This window comes from Pavona decussata, unplaced genomic scaffold (genome assembly GCF_977016875.1).
Source record: "Pavona decussata unplaced genomic scaffold, jaPavDecu1.1 SCAFFOLD_412, whole genome shotgun sequence".
Classification (NCBI taxonomy): domain Eukaryota; kingdom Metazoa; phylum Cnidaria; class Anthozoa; order Scleractinia; family Agariciidae; genus Pavona; species Pavona decussata.
The window spans coordinates 53517-78229 of record NW_028145776.1 but is presented as its reverse complement, the minus strand read 5'-3'; the positions used below and the strand labels follow the sequence as shown (position 1 = coordinate 78229).

The window sequence follows — 24713 nt, the reverse complement described above, 5'->3', positions numbered from 1 at the left end:
AAAATGTTCATTTTCGGGATGAATCTAGCTGGTAAATTGTGATGTGAGGTTTTCCCTGGTAGACTTGATTACCAGCCGGCCCCTAGAAAATTAGACCCTGGAAGTGCGAAGAATGGACTCAGTGTGCGGCCTAGTTGTATGGTCACTTACAATTCGTCTATCTAGACATGCGCAGCGTCATATTACACAACATTTATTGACCCCTGTGCATGTGTGACAGCCGAGCGGTCAAAAACGTTGTTATTGCCGGCGCGGTCACGTCTCAACAAACGCTTTTGGCTACATCCTTCTAGAGAGTGGGGAAATATAGTTTTGATTTTATTTCAACAAGGTAAGTTTTCTGTGCTTTCTCTTCTCGGGTAGCTGTGTAGTTTCTGCTCTACTATTCGTTAAGACTTATTGTTCTGACCAAGTTAGATAACAGTTAATTCTATGTAATTGTGTATTATCTTCTTTGTGTGCTTAGAGTTTCGACAACCAGATCTTCTTTGCTGGTTAACACATTTAGAAAATCCTTGATTTATTTATTTAAATGTTAACATTTTTGTTTTAGGAATCGCCAAAATCGTTTTGCGTTACGCTACCTACGCAGCTAAAGACCGTTTACTGAGGTATGTCAGTCTTGTATGCCGTTGTATGTCATTGCAATATAGTATTAAGAATAGTATCGTCTTTGAGAAATGCATATGCGCTGTATGCGCGCCGTCTACTTTAGATGATTTACTAGTATAGCTAGTAAGCTTATACACAGCTAATAAGTATTTGAATTTAGAAATACTATGCACAAGTATTCTCATCGTATCGCGAACAGGTCATATGAGTACATACATATCATCACATGAACAGAGCGACAGACCAGGACATTCAAGCAAAAGTCTCGGAATGCCGTTGTTTTGTTTTTCGCTATATCATTTTTGGCCTACATGGAAAGGATATTAATTGAAAATGGAGCAGTTCGTTGTGTTCAGATTTTTTACAATAATGGTAATTTAGCGCAAACTTTAAGAGAACGGTATTTTATTATCTGAAATTATGAGCGGGTTTCCTTTGATTTTACACTTCTTCCGAAAAGATATTCCACCGTTCCTTTTGGTGCCCCTGATGATTTTCCAAGCAATTGGCGTCTTGAAGTGTTAAGGGTGGAATTCTGTAAGCGACTTTCTTTGTTTTCCATTTAGGTTATACTTAGTTTAATAGCGCGCAAATGTTCCTTTTTGTTGGCATGAGTCAGATGAGTTCGGCTTGAACGCAAGGGAAAGGTAACTTGGATTTCTAGGGTTAAAAACGATGCAACACTTTAGCGTGTGTATTTTTTTGCAGTTTTGAAACAAACTAGGGAGACGCAAATCCCGAAACTGTATCGCGATGCAATGGAGCGAAAGCAGAATTTTTATTGCGTGTGCCTCATTTTCTTGAAAGGCAGGTCAGGCGCGAAAATATATGATGATGAAAATATATGATGATGACCTTAGCTCGAAAAAACAATTTTTCGGGTCACTCTTTCCCTAAATACGAAAAAACTGAAGCAAGTTCGATTCACATGATGCCGGGTTAACTTTCATAATAGTACGACCGAAGTGCGGCTTAAAGTAAAAATGCGCAAAGTTTGGTGATAGTAGCTGTTGTGGTCTGTCAAATGTTTTTGGGTTCCGGTGTTCATTTGACCTTGCGGACTCTGACACCTAATAATACATTGCTTCAGGGGTGCCTTCCGGAAAGTACTTTTTTGTGCGCTAACTCTATATCATTGTAAAGCTAATAAACTGTAGAATCCGAAAATAACAAGATATTTTCCTATCTTTGCTTTGATAGGCACGCGCAAGCCTTTAAACGCAAAAATGACCGAGCTTGCTAAACTTAATTACCAGCCTTGGTGTTACCGCGGCGCGCGGACGTCCAAACTAACGGGACTATATCACTCAGGATATGATGGGCTAACAAAGTGTGTGAGGCTTTTTCGATATTTCTATTGGTTGCTTAGGAAATCCCTTTGAAAGTTGGAAAATAGGAATTTTTCTGGCTTCTGTTCCTTAATGGGACGTCACGAAAAAAATATTGCCTCACACAGTTTAATGCTCTAATATGAGACAAAGATTTTCTCCAAGTTTCGTTAAAATCTGATAAATCTACATACCCTTTTATTTCATTTGATTTGAGTTAATTCACGCAAAAATAAACCTTGAGTTTTCGGCATGGAAAGAAATTCACAGTTTTCGCACCTCATTAAAGCGGTTGTCAACGTGGCCCTGCCGCTAACCAATGAAACGCAGCTTTGAACTCCCTGGCGGGCTACAGAAACGGGTACGTGTTTACGTTCTGCACGTAGGAGACGAAAACATTCAACAAAAGCGAAGACTTCTTTGTGAGAAATTGCAAGACGCGAGGGATAAACAAAAGAAGCGAAATACGAGTCCGTGTATGAGATAGTTGCCGCAAAAATTGTTACTGCTCAACTCTAAGGGTTGACACATTTTAATTGGCTCAGTTTGCAGTTCATTGACTTGTTTGAACAAATACGTTTTTTTTAACCAAAAACACGCCTCAAATGTCAGCTTTCGCAATTCATCTTCAGGAATGTTAAGCGATACAACCAGCACGTGAAAACACAGGAAACACGGCCACGATAATCCTTGTTTCCGGTTAGCAGTACTCTCAATTCATTGCTTTTGTTAAGCTTGGAAGTTATGTTCTTTCCCGCAACTAGAACTCAACGGAGAATATAAATGAACGTTTTATCCAGCTAAGATATATTCGTTTTTTAAAATTTGTTTGAAGCCTTCAACCGAAACGTTACCGCCTAAAGCTATGAACGCGCAATAAAAAACGGGGCGTAGTACAACGTAGACCAGATATCCCACACCTTGCATTACTCAAAGGACCCCAAAGCATTGCGAGAAAATTTGATTGGCCCGGTCAATGACATTCACGTACTGCCAATTATCCGCCAAAACGTTACAGCCTTTTTGACGTTCACGTGCTGCCAATTCTGCGACAAGAAGTTACAGCCTTTTTCTTCCACGCGACGTAAGACACGAATATGACTGAGCAAGGTGTACAAGTGAAAATCACCGAGAAAACTGACGCCTTACCAGGAGAACGCGTACGAGCTGTTGGCATGTGTTTTTATAAACCTGTCATGGACCTTATCCCTGGGAATAGTTACAGATTATGTCGCAACCCCCAAAACCCACGAGATGCTTCATGTATCGAAGTCAAAGACCGGACACGCGTTAGAGCTGTGTTGAACAGAGACGTAGCTCGACTACTTGCCCAGTACTTGGACACAAATATTGCCGAGGAGCCGACTTGGTTAGTATCATTTGGCCGTGTGAGTTTGATTGTTTCTCCAACGCGCTATCACTTGTGGTGTGAAAATCAATTTCTTTTATCTTTTTTTTTTTTTTTTTCGTTTTTCTTAAGCTTGGTCCTTGAAGATGCCAGATGGAGTCGCGGAGACTCTGGGAGACCTGCCAGGTCGCACAAAGTGGCCATCTCAATCTGTGTAACTTCCACGAAGTTTCAGCTAATCCAAGACGCATTTAAATTGTACGACTTGATTGTGGTCCAAAAATAGACACTGAATTCAGGAAAAATGTCAAAAATGTGTCAATATCCCGGAGGACAGTATTTAAATTTGTTTTTGGATGAAAGTTCCGGAAAAATAAATTGTTTTACTATCAAACAGCGCTTTTGTCATATGTCTATGGTAACAATATGAAGGGAGTGGGGAAAGAAATCTTCTGAGCGCCTGGAAAGCAGTTTTCCTCTCATAGCCCCCTGTCGTTCCCTGCTGTGTGAGCTGCCGGAAAAGAACAGTAATGAAAACGAAACAGGATTTAATAGACCATGACCATGCACGCTCTTTCTTAGGCTGCTTGACAGGCGCTTCAGTGAAAAATATTGATTGTTTCATGTGATGTTATCCAAATACAAAGGCTACACCACAAAACAGACAAAACCCCTCTTTTGCTATTTTCTACGTACCAGTGAAAAAAACCTTGCAGGAAACTTTTATGCTGATATATTGTTTTAGTTACAGTCACAGCGCTTTAACTGATTTGATCCATAGTGGTTGTACTTTCACTAGGACAATTTTAGTTTGAAAAAGCCGGAAAAGTCCGGATACATGTATACAGTGAAAACATTTCGTTCTTAGTTTAGCTGTTTTCAAGAAAAAAAACAAGGGAGTACTACTTTGCGAGACGGTGTCACTTATCCTCGTAAATACTGCAGGCAATCACATCACATGTCGTTGCGGTTGCCAGTCAAGTAATTTGTCAATATCATTTACCGCTAGCTTCGAGTTTCCGTTTGCTTCATGGTTCACCTTGCGAAACAGAAAAATGGCAGATGACTTCAACGATATCTCAAAATAAAAACTGTGGTCCTGGATAAGCCTACGCCTCCTTGCGCTTACGGCAATGAATGTTGTTCTACGTTGGATTAACATCCTTCTCATCTGTTGAGACATTAAGCGAATCATTTGAAAGAAACTCCCCCTTATTTTTTTCATCAATATATCGAGGATCAACATGAAAAACATGCTCTTGTAAATCTCCATATTTAATTTGGCAACTCAAATTCCGGGTTAAGTAGCCGAATGAAAACAGATGCCGGTCAAATAAATTAGTGTAATTAGTAAATGTCGATCTGTAAACAAACAGCAAGAAAGAATGTTCAGCTAATAAATTGGCTTAAAACACAACCATTGTGGCCGCTTGAGGAGGAACAATACTTTTTAAGATGTTATAGAACCAGTATTTTCACTTTAATATTGAATTTTCACGCTCCAACGTAAAAATGTCATACCACCAAACCTGAAGCTAAGTTAACAATACTGATTGCTGATTTGCTTTGTTTCTATATCCGACTGACGCGGCACCCATGCTCAAGTGTCCTCCGTTCTAAGTCTTGTAGTTCAGGAAAATAATGTTCGCTATAACCTTATTCTTACGAGTATTACTGATCCCAAAATTGCACCATTCACCAAAAATTCGTTAATTGTATTTTACGAGTGATATACGTGTAACATAACCCGGGTGGGCGGGGCTGTGTTTTTGAGTGGGGTCCATGCAAAATAAATATAGTTTTAAAAGAGGAGTTAAGCCGAAAAATATGCTGAATAAGGGGGGGGGGGGGGGGGGGGAACTTCTGATTTCTTGGGGTAAAGACCAGACAACAAATTGTCATTTTTTCCTTATACTTTAGGCATCATGTATGTGCATTCGAGAAAACTCCGATACTTGGATTATTTTATACAACAATATAGTTTTAAATTTTGCAATTTCAAAAATTAATTTTAAAAACCCTCTGATACAACTCTGCACCAAGAAGATTCGATTTCCGTCGTCACCGCTTATGGTCTTATCGCAGAGCAGAGCAGAAGGTTTCAAGTCCAAGCCAGCTTTAAAGGATCATTTGCCGAGTGAGATATGCCATACATTTAAACTGTTAACGTTGCGTGGATGTGTTTGTGACACCGTCTTAAGGTCTTGTATAACTCTGGACTTTTTTTCCTTCTGTGGATGTGTTTGTGACGTCTTTAAGATCTTGCAAAACTCTGCGCTTGTGTGGATGTGTTTGTGACGTCTTTCAGATCTTGCAAAACTCTACACTTGTGTGGATGTGTTTGTGACGTCTTAAGATCTTGCAAAACTCTACACTTCTCTCCTTCTGTGGATGTGTTTGTGACGTCTTAAGATCTTGCAAAACTCTACACTTGTGTGGATGTGTTTGTGACGTCTTTAAGATCTTGCAAAACTCTACACTTGTGTGGATGTGTTTGTGACGTCTTAAGATCTTGCAAAACTCTACACTTCTCTCCTTCTGTGGATGTGTTTGTGACGTCTTTAAGGTCTTGCAAAACTCTACACTTGTGTGGATGTGTTTGTGACGTCTTAAGATCTTGCAAAACTCTACACTTCTCTCCTTCTGTGGATGTGTTTGTGACGTCTTTAAGATCTTGCAAAACTCTACACTTGTGTGGATGTGTTTGTGACGTCTTAAGATCTTGCAAAACTCTACACTTCTCTCCTTCTGTGGATGTGTTTGTGACGTCTTTAAGATCTTGCAAAACTCTACACTTGTGTGGATGTGTTTGTGACGTCTTAAGATCTTGCAAAACTCTACACTTCTCTCCTTCTGTGGATGTGTTTGTGACGTCTTTAAGATCTTGCAAAACTCTACACTTGTGTGGATGTGTTTGTGACGTCTTAAGATCTTGCAAAACTCTACACTTCTCTCCTTCTGTGGATGTGTTTGTGACGTCTTTAAGATCTTGCAAAACTCTACACTTGTGTGGATGTGTTTGTGACGTCTTAAGATCTTGCAAAACTCTACACTTCTCTCCTTCTGTGGATGTGTTTGTGACGTCTTTAAGATCTTGCAAAACTCTACACTTGTGTGGATGTGTTTGTGACGTCTTAAGATCTTGCAAAACTCTACACTTCTTTTCTTCTGTGGATGTGTTTGTGACGTCTTTAAGATCTTGCAAAACTCTACACTTGTGTGGATGTGTTTGTGACGTCTTAAGATCTTGCAAAACTCTACACTTCTTTTCTTCTGTGGATGTGTTTGTGACGTCTTTAAGATCTTGCAAAACTCTGCACTTGTGCGGATGTGTTTGTGACGTCTTAAGATCTTGCAAAACTCTACACTTTTTGCCCTCTGTGGATGTGTTTACGTTTAAGAATCTGACAAAACTCTGCAATTGATATGCTGTGTTTGTGACGTCTTTAAGATCTTGCAAAACTCTGCACTTACGTGGATGTGTTTGTGAAATATATGTTTATCTAACAAGATAGGGAGGGTTAAAAGTTGCCTCTTTGCAATACAGGTTGGAAGCAGTGGGGAGATTTACAGCTGAACGGAACCGGTTCTTGATGAAGGTCGCCAACCAAGTGGTTTAAACATGGCTGGATGAAGATAGCTAAGTAGGGTGAGAAAAGCTAAAAGTAACGTTTCTACGTAAATCGATCATCTGAACAAAATTCGCACTCCTGTTGAAATGCATTCGTTCCTATCTTGATATCCTTTGAAGAAAAAATAAAAATGAAGTGATGGAATGTGTACAGGTACCTGCAAGAAACTTGACATACAAAAATGGAAAAAGCCAAACATTGAAGAAATTAATTACATGTACAAACTGCAATCCCATATTTTACTAAACAGAGTTGTTAAGATGTTAGAAAACAGGGTTGTTTAGTACTTTGTTGGTTGCTTTCTAAAACAACGCCTGACGACCGGTTGAGGGAGGTTGATTGCATGTGATATTTGGTAACCCATAATATGTCGAACTCAGTTTAAAATTGAACTGCAGCATATGTGAAGAAGTTACAAGCTGGAATATTTTTTTCTTGATTGCTAATCAAAAATCATTTACGGAAGATAGAGCGGTTTTCAATTGTGTGTCGTAAGAAAACCAAAGCAAATGTTCGCGTGGAAATCGTAAAGAGTATTGGTTTCGCTTGTCATTGGTTGAAAAAGTGGCGCGAGTTTTGCTGGCCAATCACGGAGTGAAGCAATGCAAAACCGAAGCAAACGCAAATCACTTTCGACTCTCAATTGAATACTGCTCTGGCATTTTTCTTCTTTTTTTTTTTTTTTTTTTTCACTTATCCTGGAAACCGTATAACCCAAAGATTTCACTTACTTTATATTTGCACTTATTTATTCTGGGTCTCAACATCGCCGTGTATGCTTCTAGGCTTTTTTGTACATTTTTTTTCCTGAAACAGCTGTGCATTCTCTATTCGATTTCTGCCGGTACCAGTGTAGGTACGATTTCTCAGAAATTGAATCAAGGTCATGGAAAAGGAAAAGGAAAAGACAATCCATTCCTGGGTGCTTGCCAAGTACGAAACTGGTAAAGAGACTGACGTTGTTATGAGAGAAGCCATGTGGTACGACTTTGTTAATGGTAGCGATTTTACTCAAAGCGAAACAGCAATACAAAGAGAGGAGTTCTTTTCATACCTGGGGCGTTGCGTAAGTGAACATAACTTTAAAGGACTAAAGACAGTGCGTTCCAAAGGAAAGAAAATTGGCTATAGGTGCTTACGAGAGAAACAGGTTCAAACAAGCCTTGATATGGTGCTTAAGGGACACGAAGTGGAAGATGGTGAGGGCAGTCGACTTGGTGACAAGACAAATGAAGAAGGTAAAATAAGTGAAAAGCACAGGAAAGAGAGTTCAATTTTTGCTCCTGAGGTTACCCCAGAAAAAACTGACCTTGCCTTTTGCGGAAAAGGCTTCCAAGAAAGCATAGAAAAGAACAAGACTGTGAAATCATCTGTTAAACGACGCCATTCTGAAGACGAAGGCCACAAAACAGACGGAGATACAAAAGAAGCAGACGATGATATAAAGGATGGTGTAAATCAATCAAAACAGGATAGCAGTGTTGATCAGGAAAAAGGGAAAGAGGATGTTAAGAAGAAAAGCAACACCGAGCCAATCTCCTCGAGCTCTTCCTTCATTCATAATATCTCGACAAAGGTTGCCGGCATTCACCAAAGTCACACTGCGAAGACGGTAGGCGATGCTGGGGACGCCAAGGAAACATTTCACGGAAACTGTTCTCCTGACACCACATGCTATACAAAGGGCCAAGACGAACAAGCAATGGGAACAAGCGAAGCTGCTTACCCTTCAAATTCTTCTTTTGATGGCGATATGTCAATCGAAAATGATACATCCAACTCTCCTGGAATTTGTCGACAGCGGTTCGAAGAAGAACAGGTCGCCCCTAGTGTCAGAGATGTCAGAGACATTTCAAATAACGAGGCTGAATGGGGAGAAGAGATTTACGATCAAGGTTTCTCATCTAGAGGAAGTTCAAGCGGAGAAGAATGTGACGAAACATCTGATGAAACCTCTAAGCCCAAAAAAGAAAATTGGAGACGGTCTAAAACTATCAAGAAACACCATCGGATTAGTAGCTCCAGCTCATGTTCCCCTGAGAGGTCAGGACGACGTCAAAGCAATGATGGGTTGAAATCAAGTCCCAGAAGAAAGAATCCTGCCTCTCCAAAATATCATAAGCGGCAAAGGAGTGAAAAACAAAAATCAAGATACTCAGAAGATGAAGGAGATTCTCCAGAGAGATTCTTCAAACGGCACCATAAGAAAATGAAGTCACTGCTACCCAAGCATTTACCAGGGAGTCCAAAGTCATTTCACGATTACTTGTCCAGGGTTTTAAAGGTGCCAAATTCTCATAATGAAAGAAGAATAGATGTATACAGTCATTCAGGAGATACAGTAAAACGCGACTCAGCGCGTTACCGATCATTTGTGGCTACAGCCTTTCCTCCCATCAAGGTTGGTCAAGTGGCTGGTGCTGAAGTAGCTCATACCTTTCCTGGTGATATGTTTCCACAGTTCACTCATCACCAAAAAAGCTTATACCATTGCGAGTTATGTGTTCCATATCAAAGGTGGGCAAAGAAAGAAGGTCTAAAGCATGCGGCGTTGAAGAGCAAGTCTGTGAGCATCGATGACATCATGAGAGGTACAGCCGTACTTCATTTCTCAGGAGTGGTGCAGGCCCGTGAACACTTCATTTCCAAAGCTCATCAAGAAGCCATCGATTTTTTCAAATCTGAGGCCACAGAAAAGGTGACAAAGGTGAATAATAGTAAGCCGGCGAGTCAGAAGTCAACTATTACCAATTTCTTCGCACCAAAGATTCCTTTAAACTGACTTCGACCTCTGGTCCCACAAAAGAAGATAACCGCTCCCGCAAAGTACGATGCCTTTACTACTGGGATCCAGAGGTCGTAAAACATTTTGAAAAGGACAACCAAATAAGGCGAACCACTTCTAAGTCGCTCTTCAGGAAAAGGCTACATGAAAACATCATCAGATGCTATAAATTCTCTAGCCATCATAAACGGTGCTGTGGGTATGAGGGATGGAAGAAGCGACATCCTGGAGAACACAAACTGCTTGTTGAAGAAGCTAGCAAGAAACCCAAGTCAGTTTACATCCCACTGAACAAAAACATTCAAGTTCATGGGATTGAAATGACGTTAATCGGTGGCATTAAAAGCCTAGATCCGCCTTGTTTAGAGGAAGCCAAATCACACGGTGTGCACCCATTTACCTGTTCTAATTGTGCTAAACAAGACAGAGATTTGAAGAATACACTTCGACATCGACAAAAAGGAAGTCTCCAAGGTACCAAGAATCGTCTAGGCCTTTGTGGATTTAACAAACGGTATGCTCAAAAAGGCGAATTTGAAGACGCACTCGAGAAAGCAGAAAATCGTCGGAGATCAACAGAAAATCATTTTAAAGAATTGGCAAAGGTTCAACTCGCCCCAAGAGAGTTGGAAGACTGTTTGCTAGACTCTTGCATTGCTGGGGACGAGCAAAAACTCGTAATTGACCTCATCCGCCTGCTGAAATCAGATATTGCAAAGAAAAAGCCAGTACAAATTCTTGTCTTGCAAAACATAGTCTCAAAACTGCTCAAAAACAACAATCATCATTATGCATCTTTGATCAAGGATTTAAGCGGACTTTTCAAGAACGAACTGGGACCAACAAATTACGCACTGCTATCAGAAGTTTTCGGTTTAGCGAAGTCAACAACTGCATCTCAACATGGCCGCGAGATGCGCCTGAATCCTGGTATCAACAGTCAAGCCCTTATGACGGCAGGCAAGTTGTTCAAGAACTCGCCTGTAAATGAAGCGAGCGATGGTGCACGTGCACTTAGATACTTAGAAGCAAGAAAGAAAGCTGATGGAAACGTCATTTTGGTCGGCGAGGGCTGGGATCCAAATGTAAAGCGCTGGCATTTAGAGGAAGTCATGCTCCCTAGAAAAGATGAAGAAAAAGGCGATAAAGATGACTTCACAGCACTTAAACGCTACATCGACAAAGTTGTTGAAAAAGATTCCCTCGCAAAGACGGTGTCGATACATAATCTAAACTGCATCACATCCCTGGAAAAGTCTTCCATCATTTATTGCCTGTGGCCAACCATTGACAAGGGATACACGGGAAAGCATCTTCTTAATTACTGGCAACAATTGCGGAGACTGTGTTATTACGATGAGAACGGGGTGGCTCGAAAGGATCCGATCCATCTATTGGGTTACTCGACCGACTCAGCTGGTTTCTCACTATCAGCTGCTGTACATATGATGACACCTCGCACAGAAGATATTGAGAATGGCATTCATCATCTTGGTCTTGGTGTAGAAGATGAAAAATTTCTAGCTCCATATTACTGGTTTCTTCCAGCGATTTGTTACCTCGATTACGATCATGAACAAAGGCTTTTCTTAAAGAATCTCAAGTATGAAACGAGGGAGCTTGTCTTTTGGAAACAAGAAAGTCTGACCACCAGGATAGTGTCCATTCAGCATTTGAAAGATCTACGACAGCGATGCCAAGAACAAGGACTAGATTCTGGCCTCAAAGCAACAGATCTTATTCTGATCTATTTTTGCGACCAGAATTCAGACGCATGTGAAAGGTTATTCACCAAACAAATTGCTGACCTCCTCGATGCCTATGTTCCTGGTTCTCAGGGTACAAGCCTTTATGTCCATGCTGTCTTTCACTTGATTGAACCCTTCAGAAAGCCTGACTTTGGCTCACCTTTCGAAGTGCAAAAGTCCGTCTCATGTGGTATTACCATCTTACGTTTGTGGAGAAAAGTCCTTGAGCTTCAGAAACTATCACTCCACTCGAAGCCTGGAGCCAAAAAGACACCAGCAAATAGGGGACATTTCATCACACGCGGATGCTATTTGACAGCCGAAGTCTTGTTTGCGGCTGCCACTTTGCACCAACTCGCCATGTTCCTCCACTTTCCAGATGAAGCTGCAGCATGGGCGTCACCCCATAACTCGGGAACGAAAAGTACTGAAAGAATAATCAGTGAGTTGCAAGGTAAAACCACCGAATTACAGTCCCTTGACTCACAGGCGACGTTTGGAGACATGCTAGATAAAAGTGGAAAAGTTCAGTTCAATTTGAGTGCAAAAAGAAGAATTGCAGCTGCCGGTGTTGATGTCAAGTCGTCTTCAAAGAGGAAGCAACGGGCATTCGCTTACCTGTCCCGAGAAAGATTATTCGAAGGTGCACAACCTAAGAAATGCATGACATATACCTCTTTCAGAGAACAGCAAAAAGAGGCTCACCGTAAAGGGGTACAGGATGGGCAAGTACTGTTTGAAAAATACATGCCTCGCGCTTGTTTAACTCTTCTTCAGGAAAACGGCTGTTGGAACGTCCCATACAAATTTGAACACCCCTCTGGCTTGCAAATTGTTGATGGGCAACTCCCACCCAATTACAACAAACTTGATGTAGATGTCACCTCCGGATCTCTTGTAGATGACACTGAAAAGGACTTAAGAGAGGAAGACGATGAAAAGGAGTGTGGATGCCTGGCTGACAATGAAGAGATTAGCAACAACCACCGTGACCTTGAAGATTCTAACCAAGATGAAGAGCAAGCAGCATTACCGAAAAGGGAAAAGTGGATGATCTCGAAGATGGAGGAGGGAAGGCTCAACTATATTCACATAAGCCAGGCAATACGACTTTTGTTACCGAGGGAGTATATCGCAAGATGCCGCCAGAAAAGACATTGGGCGTCCAAGTATTTACCTGGAAAAGAACCCCTTAACCCCGATCATGACATATTTGTTTTTGGCTACGTTGCTCTAAAGAGAATCACGGAAGGAGTTAAAACCTACTTGGTCTCACGTGTAGAGAGAATTGAATCAACCAAGGATGGAACCGAGGTCTTGAGCTTCAAGCTAAAGGAAAACCCGCCGGTGAGATTAAGGTGTGCACCCTATGACTGTGACATCAACGAGCAATATAAAGTAGGAGAAGAAATAATTTTGACCCCTTGGAGGTCTCCTTCAGGAGTTTTGGGTCCTGTTGAATTACTTCCAGTACCAGACTGTCCCGGCCATTATGTCTTGCATGAAGAATCCAAGAAGCGGTTGCAGGAATTAGGACATGTTCCAATTGGTGAGAAAAAAGCTGCTATTAGTCCACAAAAAAGCGCACACATGTCATTTGCAGAAGAACTCGATGAAGGGTACTATGAAGTTGAAGAGGTCTTAGAACGACGTCTACGTAATGACATGACGTACGAATTTAAAGTTCGATTTAAAGGCTATGGACCAGATGACGATATGTGGCTGCCTGCTTCGTCGTTTAACAGAACAGTGTCCTTTCAAACCACATCTCGCTTCGGACGAAAGAGAACACACAAAACAGATGACAACGATTTCGCCTTTACAGAACCTAAAAGAAGAAAAGCAACCACATCACCAAAGAAAGCGAGACAAGAACACCAAGGTTCTCAGGGTAAAAAAGATGAAAGAGGAAAGGAAACCCGAAGGACAGGAGAAAAAACGCAGTCAAAACAAAAAAAGGAAACATTGGTATCTCGCCGTTTTTCTACAAAACGTTCCAAGTCAGTGGGAAAGGGAAAATCTTTTCGATCGAGTCTTCCTTCATTAACCCAGAAAGAGATTCTGCAACAAACAACCAAGGCTGGTATCGACGCAAAACAAACGGAAGGAGTTGTCACTTTGTCCAGCGATGACGGTGAGCTTGATGTTGCTGGCACCCTTGATGAGCAAGATGTTAAGACCTCTATAGTTAGGGACCTTTGCCGCAGAGATGTTAAATTTGCAACACCACGCAGATTATTGGCCGATGCTAGACTCCCCATTGTTGACCATAAAATCCAGTTTTCTGCCATCAAATCTTTGGAGAGTGATCAAGTGGATGTGATTACACAGGATCCGTTAACAGTAGACCGAGTTCCCGCCCTATCTGTAATTACTGAATCCATGGATGCTCTCCTCAAAGCTAAAAGAAAGGAAGAAGGAAACAGCCAGAATTTAGTTGTCGAGTATCCATCCTATGGCTGTTTCACGTTCGATGGTGTCAGAATTTTGAGCAGGTATGACATATTACGAACAGTGGCACGGGAAGTCCGCCAAGAAGAAAAGTGGCTAAAGCTGGCATTCAAAGGGTGTCCTCAACAACAGAAAACGTTAGTGACTGAAGCGCTTCTAGACAACTGGAATGCGAAGGGTCAGTATCTCGTGCAGAGCAAAGGTTACACGATAACATCACAAGAATTGTCTGCTTTGTGCTGCGAACGCTACTTGACCGATGAAATCATAAACTTGCTGATAAGAAAGTACTGTGATGCTGCTAATGAACGTTTTGGCAGATCAATCTTTGCCATGCTTCCAAGCGATGTCTCGACACAGTTTCGAACAAGTGCAGTCCACAATTTAAACGCCAATGTCGAACTGAGTACAGTTGAAACCATATTTATTCCCATTCACCGCGATGGCAACCACTGGGGACTCCTTGTATTCAATGTAAATAAACGCTGTGTGGAGTACGACGATGGGTTTCACTACCCTGTGACTTTGTCCATTCAGGAACTCGCTGACAAGACATTAGCAAACTTGTACGAGATCACGACTCTGCAACACTTTCTGCCAAGGACCTGGAGCAAAGTACAGAGGTTCACGGTGCCTATGCCGGATCAACCAAACGGCTCAGGCAGTTGCGGAGTGGGTGTCATTTACTGTGTTCGCGACTTAAGCCATGGCATCCAGGAAAAATTCACATGGACTTATAAGGAATCTCCAAAGCTGAGAGCACAGCTCATGATTGAATTACTGAGGAGCTAGCTATTTCAAGATATTCTTCGGTATATTAATTGTGCTGCCCAAAAACAGAAAGTAATAAGAAGATGTGATTCAGAGGAAAGAATTTTTCAAATCAGGAACGCCGTGGTGCTTTGATGGTAATGTGTGCCTCTGTGATTTGTTAGGGAACAAAGGCGAGCTGGGGTAACCAATCCCTGGGGAGTCCCCCACAAAACGCAGTCGTGCTCTTTCACTGAAGTCCCATGGCAAAACCATTGTGTTGATTTTGAGGAAGTAAACCGATTTAACTGTTCAATTTAAAGCTTAATTAAATTCAGCACCGTGTAAAAGAGTAGATATTTCGAGCTAGTACTATTGCATTTGAGAGGGAAAAGGAAATTTTTTTCCAGTTTTAGTAGGACCTATGTAGATAATGAAATTTTTTTCTTATATTAGAATGAAGCCAGATTATCCCTGGAGGTCGTGTACAGTACTATATACTCGAGTTAGAAACATTCGCATGGACTTATCAGGAATCTCCAAAGCTGAGAGCACAGCTCATGATTGAATTACTGAGGAGCTAGCTAGTCCAGGATATTCTTCGGTTTATTAGCTGTGCTGCCCAAAAACAGAAAATAAGAAAAAGATGTGATTCAGAGGAAAGAATTTTCCAAATCAGGAACGCCATGGTGCTTTGATGGTAATGTGTGCCTCTGTGATTTGTTAGGGAACAAAGGCGAGCTGGGGTAACCAATCCCTGGGGAGTCCCCCACAAAACGCAGTCGTGCTCTTTCACTGAAGTCTTATGGCGAAACCATTGTGTTGATTTTGAGGAAGTAAACAGATTTTACTGTTCAATTTAAAGTTTAATTAAATTCAGCACCGTGTAAAAGAGTAGATATTTCGAGCTAGTACTATTGCATTTGAGAGGGAAAAGGAAACTTTTTCGAGTTTTAGTAGGACCTATGTAGATAATGAAATTTTTTTCTTGTATTAGAATGAAGCCAGATTGTCCCTGGAAGTCGTTTCCAATACTATATACTCGTATTTCATTTAGAAAAATTCGCATGGACTTATCAGGAATCTCCAAAGCTGAGAGCACAGCTCATGATTGAATTACTGAGGAGCTAGCTAGTCCAGGATATTCTTCGGTATATTAACTGTGCTGCCCAAAAACAGAAAATAAGAAAAAGATGTGATTCAGAGGAAAGAATTTTCCAAATCAGGAACGCCATGGTGCTTTGATGGTAATGTGTGCCTCTGTGATTTGTTAGGGAACAAAGGCGAGCTGGGGTAACCAATCCCTGGGGAGTCCCCCACAAAACGCAGTCGTGCTCTTTCACTGAAGTCCCATGGCGAAACCATTGTGTTGATTTTGAGGACGTAAACAGATTTTACTGTTCAATTTAAAGCTTAATCAAATTCAGCACCGTGTAAAAGAGTAGATATTTCGAGCTGGTACTATTGCATTTGAGAGAAAAAGGAAATTTTTTTTGCGTTTTAGTAGGATCTATGTAGACAATGAAATTTTTTTCTAACATTAAAATGAAGCCAGATTGTCCCTGGAGGTCGTGTACAGTACTATCTACTCGTATTTCATTTAGATTGCTGCTACATTAGAGTTACAAGATGTTTGATAAAAAGGACAAAATAAGAAAGTACACTATGATTACAAGGTTGTATTGCAATATACCTGTAAAAAATCGATTTAAGGCCTTTTTTTAACTAGAAGACACGATTTCGATGTAATCGACAGTTGCTACCGAAATCGTTTTTGGAAAATTCTTAGAGATCGATACTTTCAAGCAGAATCTGGAATGGCTTGGCCATGTCACAAAGATACCTGAAAAATATGATACCCAAGCTTGCCTTTTGGTGGATGCTTCCTACTTGCTCGTATTAAAAAAAACGCAGACATCAACAAAGACCACCTAAAGGAGAACCAGAAGAGATGGAGTTTTCAGATGCATCACAAGAAGAGGCGATATGAGGGGTTAAATTTGCAGCCTTGCGCTTCAACAAGGGAGAAGGATGTTCACTGTCAGGATTTGATGTCAAGTAAGGAATTTTCATTATAACAAAGTTGATGTAGCAGCAACTGCCAATTTATTTACACAACTAAGCGTGCCATGACAGTCTATTTGCCTTGAGACTAGCTTTTGTAAGGTCAGAAAAGATAGAAATAAAGTCAGTATTGTAAATTCTTTAATTACAAAGCCTACGTTCCACTTATTTTAACTAAATTGGACTTAAATTACCGTTTTGACTGGAACCGGGACATTTACTCACTGTTAAACGTTGCTGGCTGACAAAACATCTTTTTTGAATCCGATTTGCTGGGAAAAAGGTAAATATTTGAAAACTCTCCTGGCTGGGAGTTAAGTCTTGTGCAAATTTCCTTGCTGGCTAAGAATCCTAGAGAGTGAAGCTTGCTGGAAGTGAGGATCGGCTTTGTTTTTCCCACGAAAGTTAATTATTGATCGGTTGCGACTGCGCTAATGTTAATTTGCTGCGTGGATGGATAAAAATCATTTTTAGAAAAAGAAGTCGTTGAGCACTCCTGCTATTCTAAAGAGTGTGGAAAACTACCAGTGCTTGGTAAATTTCATCTTTGTGTTTGAATTATTAATTTTGTATTTGTGCCTTCTTTTGTTTTCTTGGCAAAGTCTGTTCTATGGACAGCCAATTTTACAGCATTTTTTGTACAACATTATAAATTTCTAAAAAAAAGTATTGTACCTTTTTGGTATATACCAGAGACAGTACAAAGGCGTCAACAAGGTCACCAAAGCACACCATGGTAAATAGGACTACCCATGGTAAATAATGCCATAGTAAATCTCACTTAGCTTTTAGTTTAGATCTGTCAACAACACTTCCTGAACCTTAAAATACTGGGATCTGTATTATTAGGGTTAGTTTAGGGAAGCATGAAAGCATTTTTCACAGTTACAGAAGATACCTTGTCCAGAAGAATGGGCCAGGATCTTACACTAAGGTTTACATTGTACATAATGTGCAAATTTATAAATGGAAGGGAGAGGAGGAGAACTACCAGCAAATTTTTGCAGTATTTAGCATTGATATCATATCAATATGACAAGTAGGTACTGGTAATGCAGATTGTGTGTGTGACAGTGTGTTTTTTCTTAAAAGTTGCTGTCATACCCATGTCATCAAGAACCACAATGCTGCAGGCAAGGTGAGAGTAGACAGCAAGACTGGCCTCTGACTTCAAGGGTAAACTTATCTTTATACAGGGAAGGTTTTTGGCCAGTGGGATCATGGCATGCATTCTTGTGCTCTGAGTATTCTCATTGTTGTAATGGTTATCAGAGAGGGCCACAGCAAAAGGCATAACTTTAAATTTGATCTTAAAAACTGCCAACATAGCTGGTAGGAGAGTCTTCAATAAAAATATCCTGGATACAGGTCAAGCACATTAATATAAACAGTGAAGGGATTATGGAAATTGTTTACAGATGGCCGATTATTTTGTTGGCTTGTTCATAGTGAGGGAGATTTGAGTGTTATGTCATAACAGCAACAACAAAAACAAAACAAAAAAGCCCCCTCCCCCCCCCCAAAAAAAAAAAATAATAATAAAATGAAATAAAGTAAAATATGTGGTATTATTGGCATAAAAAATGGCTTTGATATTTAAAGCTGGCCCTGTTCTTAGTTCTGGTTATTTTCTGAAGGCCAAAGTAAAAACCCACAGATATCAACATCCAACATAAGAAAGCCAGGGCTATTTGACAGAAGAAAAAAGCTAAACAGAATAGAAAGACAACAAACACATAGTATAAGTATAAAGCATGAAAATGCTTGTGGGGTCATGTAAGATAAAACTTACAAGATAGAAAAAAAATTAAAATGAAGTTCATGTCGCTGAACAAAAACAAAAAATAAGCTGTGGTTTGTGTGAAAACTTAGGTTAAAGTAATAATTGGCTCTTAATTTAAAACACCAAAGAAAAAAGACATTAAATCTCATTTCTGTTCGCGTGTCTTCGAAGCGTATTCTTTGCAGTCATACGACTCCAAATCCAAAGCCAAGGAAATTATAATCCAAGATATTCGATAAAATTGTCCTTTAGATCGCTTTTCACCAAACTGGATGGTGAATCTTACAAATAATCTTGCCTATTCACTTACTTTAGGACTTTCGATTACTGAGGTTTACTGAGTTCTTGCAAGAAAGGCACGATGTTCGATGCGCGTATGACGTCACACAAAGATCTCATACAAGCAACCGCATTTTAGAATGACCACGGGCGTCACTTTGCCGTCGGAGTAATGGCGGACGGGTTTTCGATGGTTTTCGGCCACTTATTCCCAGGATCGGTAAGCTTGTATAAAGCTAATTAATAGCTATTTTTGCAATTTCGAACTCATTAAATGGATTGGAACACGAAAAGGGCGAAAATAGAAGTAAAAATTTTCGTCGTAGTGGCACTTTAAAGACGGCAATTTGATAAATTTTAATGGTCTAGTGGCAGCCGTAGATGCTTCTTGTTGGACACACAAGGCGATTTTGTTAGTATTCCGGGAGACAATCAAGGCGAGAATTTTTTATGTTTATTCTTATACTAGTATTTTGTGCCATCGCGTCTGCTTATAGACGCTTTTTTTTACATATATTTAGACCGTGAGCGGTCTCTTTCTCCTAAGTTCTGCGGCACGCGATGGATTTAGCAAGCATGCAGTGAGGCCGCGAGCCGCGAATCACATTTTTGTAATTTGCATAATTTTACTGTCACTTTGCGCGCGTGATCTAAGGAAAAAGTACGACTGCTCGCAGTTGATTTTTCATTGCTTTTGCTCATTTTTAGTTTGTTTTTTTATCTCAGGGCGATAGAGATCTACATTTCCTTCCCGTATTTGTTGGAGAGATAAAGCATTCGCCCGTTGGCTTTTCCCGGTCGGTTTCCCGGGAGTTGAGCTCCTTTGTTTACACGATCTCTCCATAGATTCTTTATTAGTTCAACGGCTTCCAACGGGAAAACCATAAGGGGTAGACCCGGGTAGACCCCGAAAATTCTAAAGTAGAAAAGATAAGCTAGCTTAACATACAAAAGCATTGGCCAAACACAGCAAGAGTAAGAAGCTTTAGCCTCAAGAAATGAAGTAAATCAACGACCAAAACAACATGGCGGGCAGGCGCGAGGTCATCACCTTTGAAATGGCTACAAACGCGAACAAATGCTTCAGCTTAAAAAGTAACGTAACCAGCATTAAGCCAATTTGTTTCTCTGACTTTGAAACGACTTTCAACCGGGAAAATATGTCACAGACTTCGTTAATGACGAAATTTTCGACAGGCTGAACTCTCCAGACTGATGTTCTTGGGCGCGAAGACTACTGATCAAATAACGCATTCTGATTGGTCGAATTTCGTGACGCACACCGCCTGGCTATGACCCAAGCCTGTTTAATTTAATTCGTTTTTTGTGAATCATGCAGAAGGGATTAGGTAACTCGGGTGGTAATTTTTTCATATGATTGCGTTATTTCGCATGCAAATAACTGTAACACATCAACCGTGGAATAAATCCCACGGGTTAACCCTAAATTCAATATCCACAATATGAATGCTATCCACTAGCATTTTCTGTGAATTTTGGTCATCAGTCATTTTGTTTGGACTAATTATACAATGTAATTACTGAAGTATATGTGAGTGGGATTTTTAGGGCCATAAAGTTTATAAGAAAGAGAAAAAAGCATTTAGATTCATGCACATGCGCTGAAATGTGAACCCCTCCCTTTAAGCGTTAGATTTCATGCTTTCAGGAAAAGAGAATATCAACTGGATTTGGACCTGGGGGTCAAGATTGGTGGATTCAGCCAAATACAAACTGACACTGTTCGGTTGTTAAATAAACTTATGACCCGATTTTCGAAGTCGACTTTACTTGCTGTAGAAGAAAAGGTTTGTAAGATGCCATCTTTAAATGTGTTACAACTGACGGGCAGATCCTAGAAATGGTCTTTTCGGAAACAGAATGCAAAATTCGAACAACTGACTAGGTGCCAGTCCTTCAACTCCCTTCAAAATGGCACAGACCTCGACAATTATTAGAAAGTAAAGTTCTGAATGGTATTTAATGAGCCTCCTGAAAAGGCTTTCCGATCAGTTCTAGCAAATGAAAAGCGCCCTAACGATGTTTAAACGTACGTTGAGCCTTTTCTAATAGAAAAATGGCCACAAACAGAAGCAACTTCCCTGAAGAGACGGTCATTTTCTCCGCTTATATCACTCAGAGGCTTTGGCGTAGACTGTTGCCAATGCAATTGTTATGTGTTTTTCTATTCAATCTTCTTTTTAATATATAACTAATTAACTGCTTGCTCTGGATATATTCGCTCAGGTGTTCTAAACGTCAGTCGGATCGATGTCCCCCTCAAGTACTTTAAGGCTTGGTTATTTGTCCTTCAAAGGCCCCCAGCAAAGATTTTAAGGAACCTCTATTCTCTGTCGAGAAAAGAATTTACACTATAAAGGAAATTCATTCCATAAACTGCCTGACTTTCTCGACCAAACGGAAGTCTTCCTAAGTGTCACGTGACATTCCTTGGTTGATGACGTCACATAACTTGTTTTTGAAAATGGGGAACATTTATACTCCACAATTTTGAAAACGTTTGCCATTAAAATGTTTAGTATAACTGTGCCAACCTAATTCCGCCTTTTAAGGTGGTACTCGTTTTTTATCTTTTGCGATATTTGGACATTTGTCAAGTCACGTGACCCATTTTCCTTAATTGACCGACATCATTAAAAGGCGGGATGACAAAGCCCTTAGAAGGGCTCATCGAGTAAGCAACAAACAAGATTGATATAATGTAGCTTTTTGTTCCCCATTTTTGAGTAAAGATTTTTACCGTTATAAGTCGTTTTCAGGTCACATGACAAGAATCTGATACAGCAAATTTTGGAAAATTAATAAGGACACCGATAATAAACTGTTTGCCAAGTTTTACAGAGATCGGACAAATACTTCCCCTCTAAATAAAAATGTGCATAACAATTAGGCTGGTCAAGCCTTAATACACTTGAGCCTCAAACAGCCTTTCTCACGACAACACTCGCAAGGATGATTAATATCATTTACGTGCTTCTTGGCACGACTTTTGGGATGAAACCACTTACAATAGTTAAGTGTTCGGTTAATAGATGACATGCGTATACTCAAAGGGCATTCGTTTTTCGACGAAAATGAAAGCCAAAACTGGAATATCGAATTTAAATTTCTTATTTGAACATTTTTTTAACGATGACGGAAGATATATTTAACAACAACTGCCAGAATGCTCTTTGTTTTTCCTTTTTTGTTGAAATTTTGTAACCCCAATGAACTTTAGCTAACAAAATTCCTAATTTGCAAGAGAAAACAACAAACCCAAAGATTCTTGTAGTTGTAGTAAATGACGACATCGTGAAAATGGCCTATTATTATGATACCAACGGCCATATCCTGTGCAAATACTTTCAATTGTTATCCATCTCTCCCAAGACCGTTTTCTTTATTACTTCCTATCACAGACAAGCAAATGGCAGACGATGGCAGTTTCACATGATACGTCAGTCAGTATGATGATAACTGCAGAAAAATAGTTTTTTTTAATTTCGTGACATCAGATGACAACAATTTAAGCCAAATTTTTGATGTCCATGACAATATCATTATGTGAAACAACAAAAAGAGAATACTGATCATGAGATATGAAGACTAGATAACTGTCGAGAGCAGTTTCAATAGTTATTTGAGTTCAAATGTTAAAATGTTGTTAAAGATATATTATAAAGAGACCGAACTGGGACATTGACAGATAAACACATGGATAAGAGTAGTTGCACAGGATATGCCAGTTGGTAATTATGATATTTACAGAACAATAGTTTAATAGTATTTGATTCCGAATGTTGCATTACGTAACCGATTTCGACGACTTAGTCCAAATGTCCAATGATCCTGACGAAATCATAAAGTTAAACTGCAACGAGACAGGACTGATATATCTTTTCATTGTCTCGGCTGAACTGTTCGCTAATTAGCAAAAAGAAACGATACACAAATTAAAAGGATATTAGTAAAAACAAGACGCTATAGATCTTAGAGCGTTAATTCGGGCTACCATAATAGGATTTTGGGCTATTAATCGTAGAAAACAGCGGTATATTTATAGTGCTTCGGAAATTGGAGGTACAAAAAAGCAATATTTTTAAGGGGAAAATGTTCTTATACTGTACTGATTCATTAGAAGTGATGTAAAAATATCAAAGGTAAACAAACACATCGTTAAACTTTGCAATTGCTGTCATGGAATACTTTTCGCACGTTGTTTGATGGTAATTTTGTAACCAACAGTGCGTTATGTTGCTCGTTTTTTGGAACAGATTTAAAATAACTGATAAATATTAGCAAGTTTCATTAACATATTTGCCATGTTAGTTTCCTTTTACTTACTACTAATTCAAAAGCCTTAAAAAGTACTGGACACCCACTGATAAATTCCGAGTTTAAATTCCGGCCAAACCAGTTAAGATTTACGTTGACCATTAAATAATTTTGCAATTTTTTTAACCCAGTTGACTCGGACGTGACCACAACTGTTTACTCTATGTGGTTTGGCAATACTTCTTGAGTTTTAGCGATACAGCTTCCCATATCATGATAAACAGAAAAGCCAAATGTCAAATTCCAATATGTCAGACATGTTCAAACAATGGGCCCTATTCAGCTTTGCATATGCATGTTATTGATGTTGATTTTAATTTGATAACAACCGCTCCATCGACGTTCCTCAGAATGGCGTTTATCACCTTCCACTAATCAGAAGAAACGCATTTAAGTCCGTGATTATCGCATAATTAATACTCACTAAAAGGCAAACGGAAAAAAAAATGGTGGCTTTGCTGCACACCTCCCCACGCCTCGCCGGCCTCGCTCAGCCGCTCCCACTTCCATTTCCTTTACCAACGCGGACTACAACATAGACCACAGGCGACCCAAGCTCAATATCAGAGAACGTTGAATTGTATGGGAATACAACAGATTCTTGTAAAATGGTAGAAAATAACAGTGTTTTGTCAATTAAGTCAGCTTATCCTGTTTCTTCTTGTATTCTTTGTCATTTACCAGCTTTTAGAGCCGATTCGAAGCAATTTCGGGGAGTTAGCGCCATTCGGGTTTCCACTGTTAAGGGTGAAACGGAGAAAATCCGTTGAAATCATCCCTGGTGTCCCAATTCCTTCATAGAATCAAAGTAGAGATGAATGCCTATCCTTCCAGCGCATTTCCGACTCGATTGAAGCCGCATCACGTTTGCTAGAAAGATTTTCTTTCAAGTCCGCCCGCTGCTAAAAATTTCGAAAGGTACGTGGCCAGAACGCCATGGACACATTGAAAGTTCGAACAGCACGCTGGGTAACCAAAGTTCCCTGGCACGGGTGGTCAGCGGCCAGTTATCCACAGGCAAACAGATTTGTTCGCGGCGTCTCCTTGTGTCCTTTTTCTGAAGACCGTCAAGGGACCATTTGTTTCCATCGACCAATTAAAATTACTACCGGACGTGTTTCGTAAAATTGAAAGGGTGCGATCTATTAATTCAAACTAAATTTCCGGTACAGAATCAAATATATCGACAACATGTTGTCCTTTTTCCCGGAAATTTGGTGGATGATAACAATGGATATTAATTAAACAATAATTAAGTAAAAAGAGGCAATGTTCAGTTAATTAAACAAATAGACATTGTAGGAGTTAAATGGGTCGTTTTCTTCAAAGCTTTAAATTTTTAAAATCATTTTTTTAGCTTTTATTCATACGCTGTAGAATGTACTAAAATTTTAACCCACATGCAGATCCATTGTTGTGCTCATTAAACTTTTTATTTTCTGACGTTCTCGTTGCCGTGGCCGGATGGTAAGCATAAGTTGAATGTTTTCATTTTGACGCTTTAAACGCCATCACAATTGTACTGAATGACAAGCAAACGGACACCAACAGAAGTGACTTTCAGTCCTTGGCGACAAACAAAGCAAGCCCTTCTG

General features: G+C 40.0%; 1 protein-coding gene across 2 annotated transcripts in view; it reads right to left on the bottom strand.

The window, feature by feature from the left end:
- LOC146451013 (neural cell adhesion molecule 1-like) overlaps nt 1-24713 on the bottom strand; it is a 78736-nt gene that overhangs the window by 7911 nt on the left and 46112 nt on the right. The gene's annotated exons all lie outside the window — the stretch shown is intronic.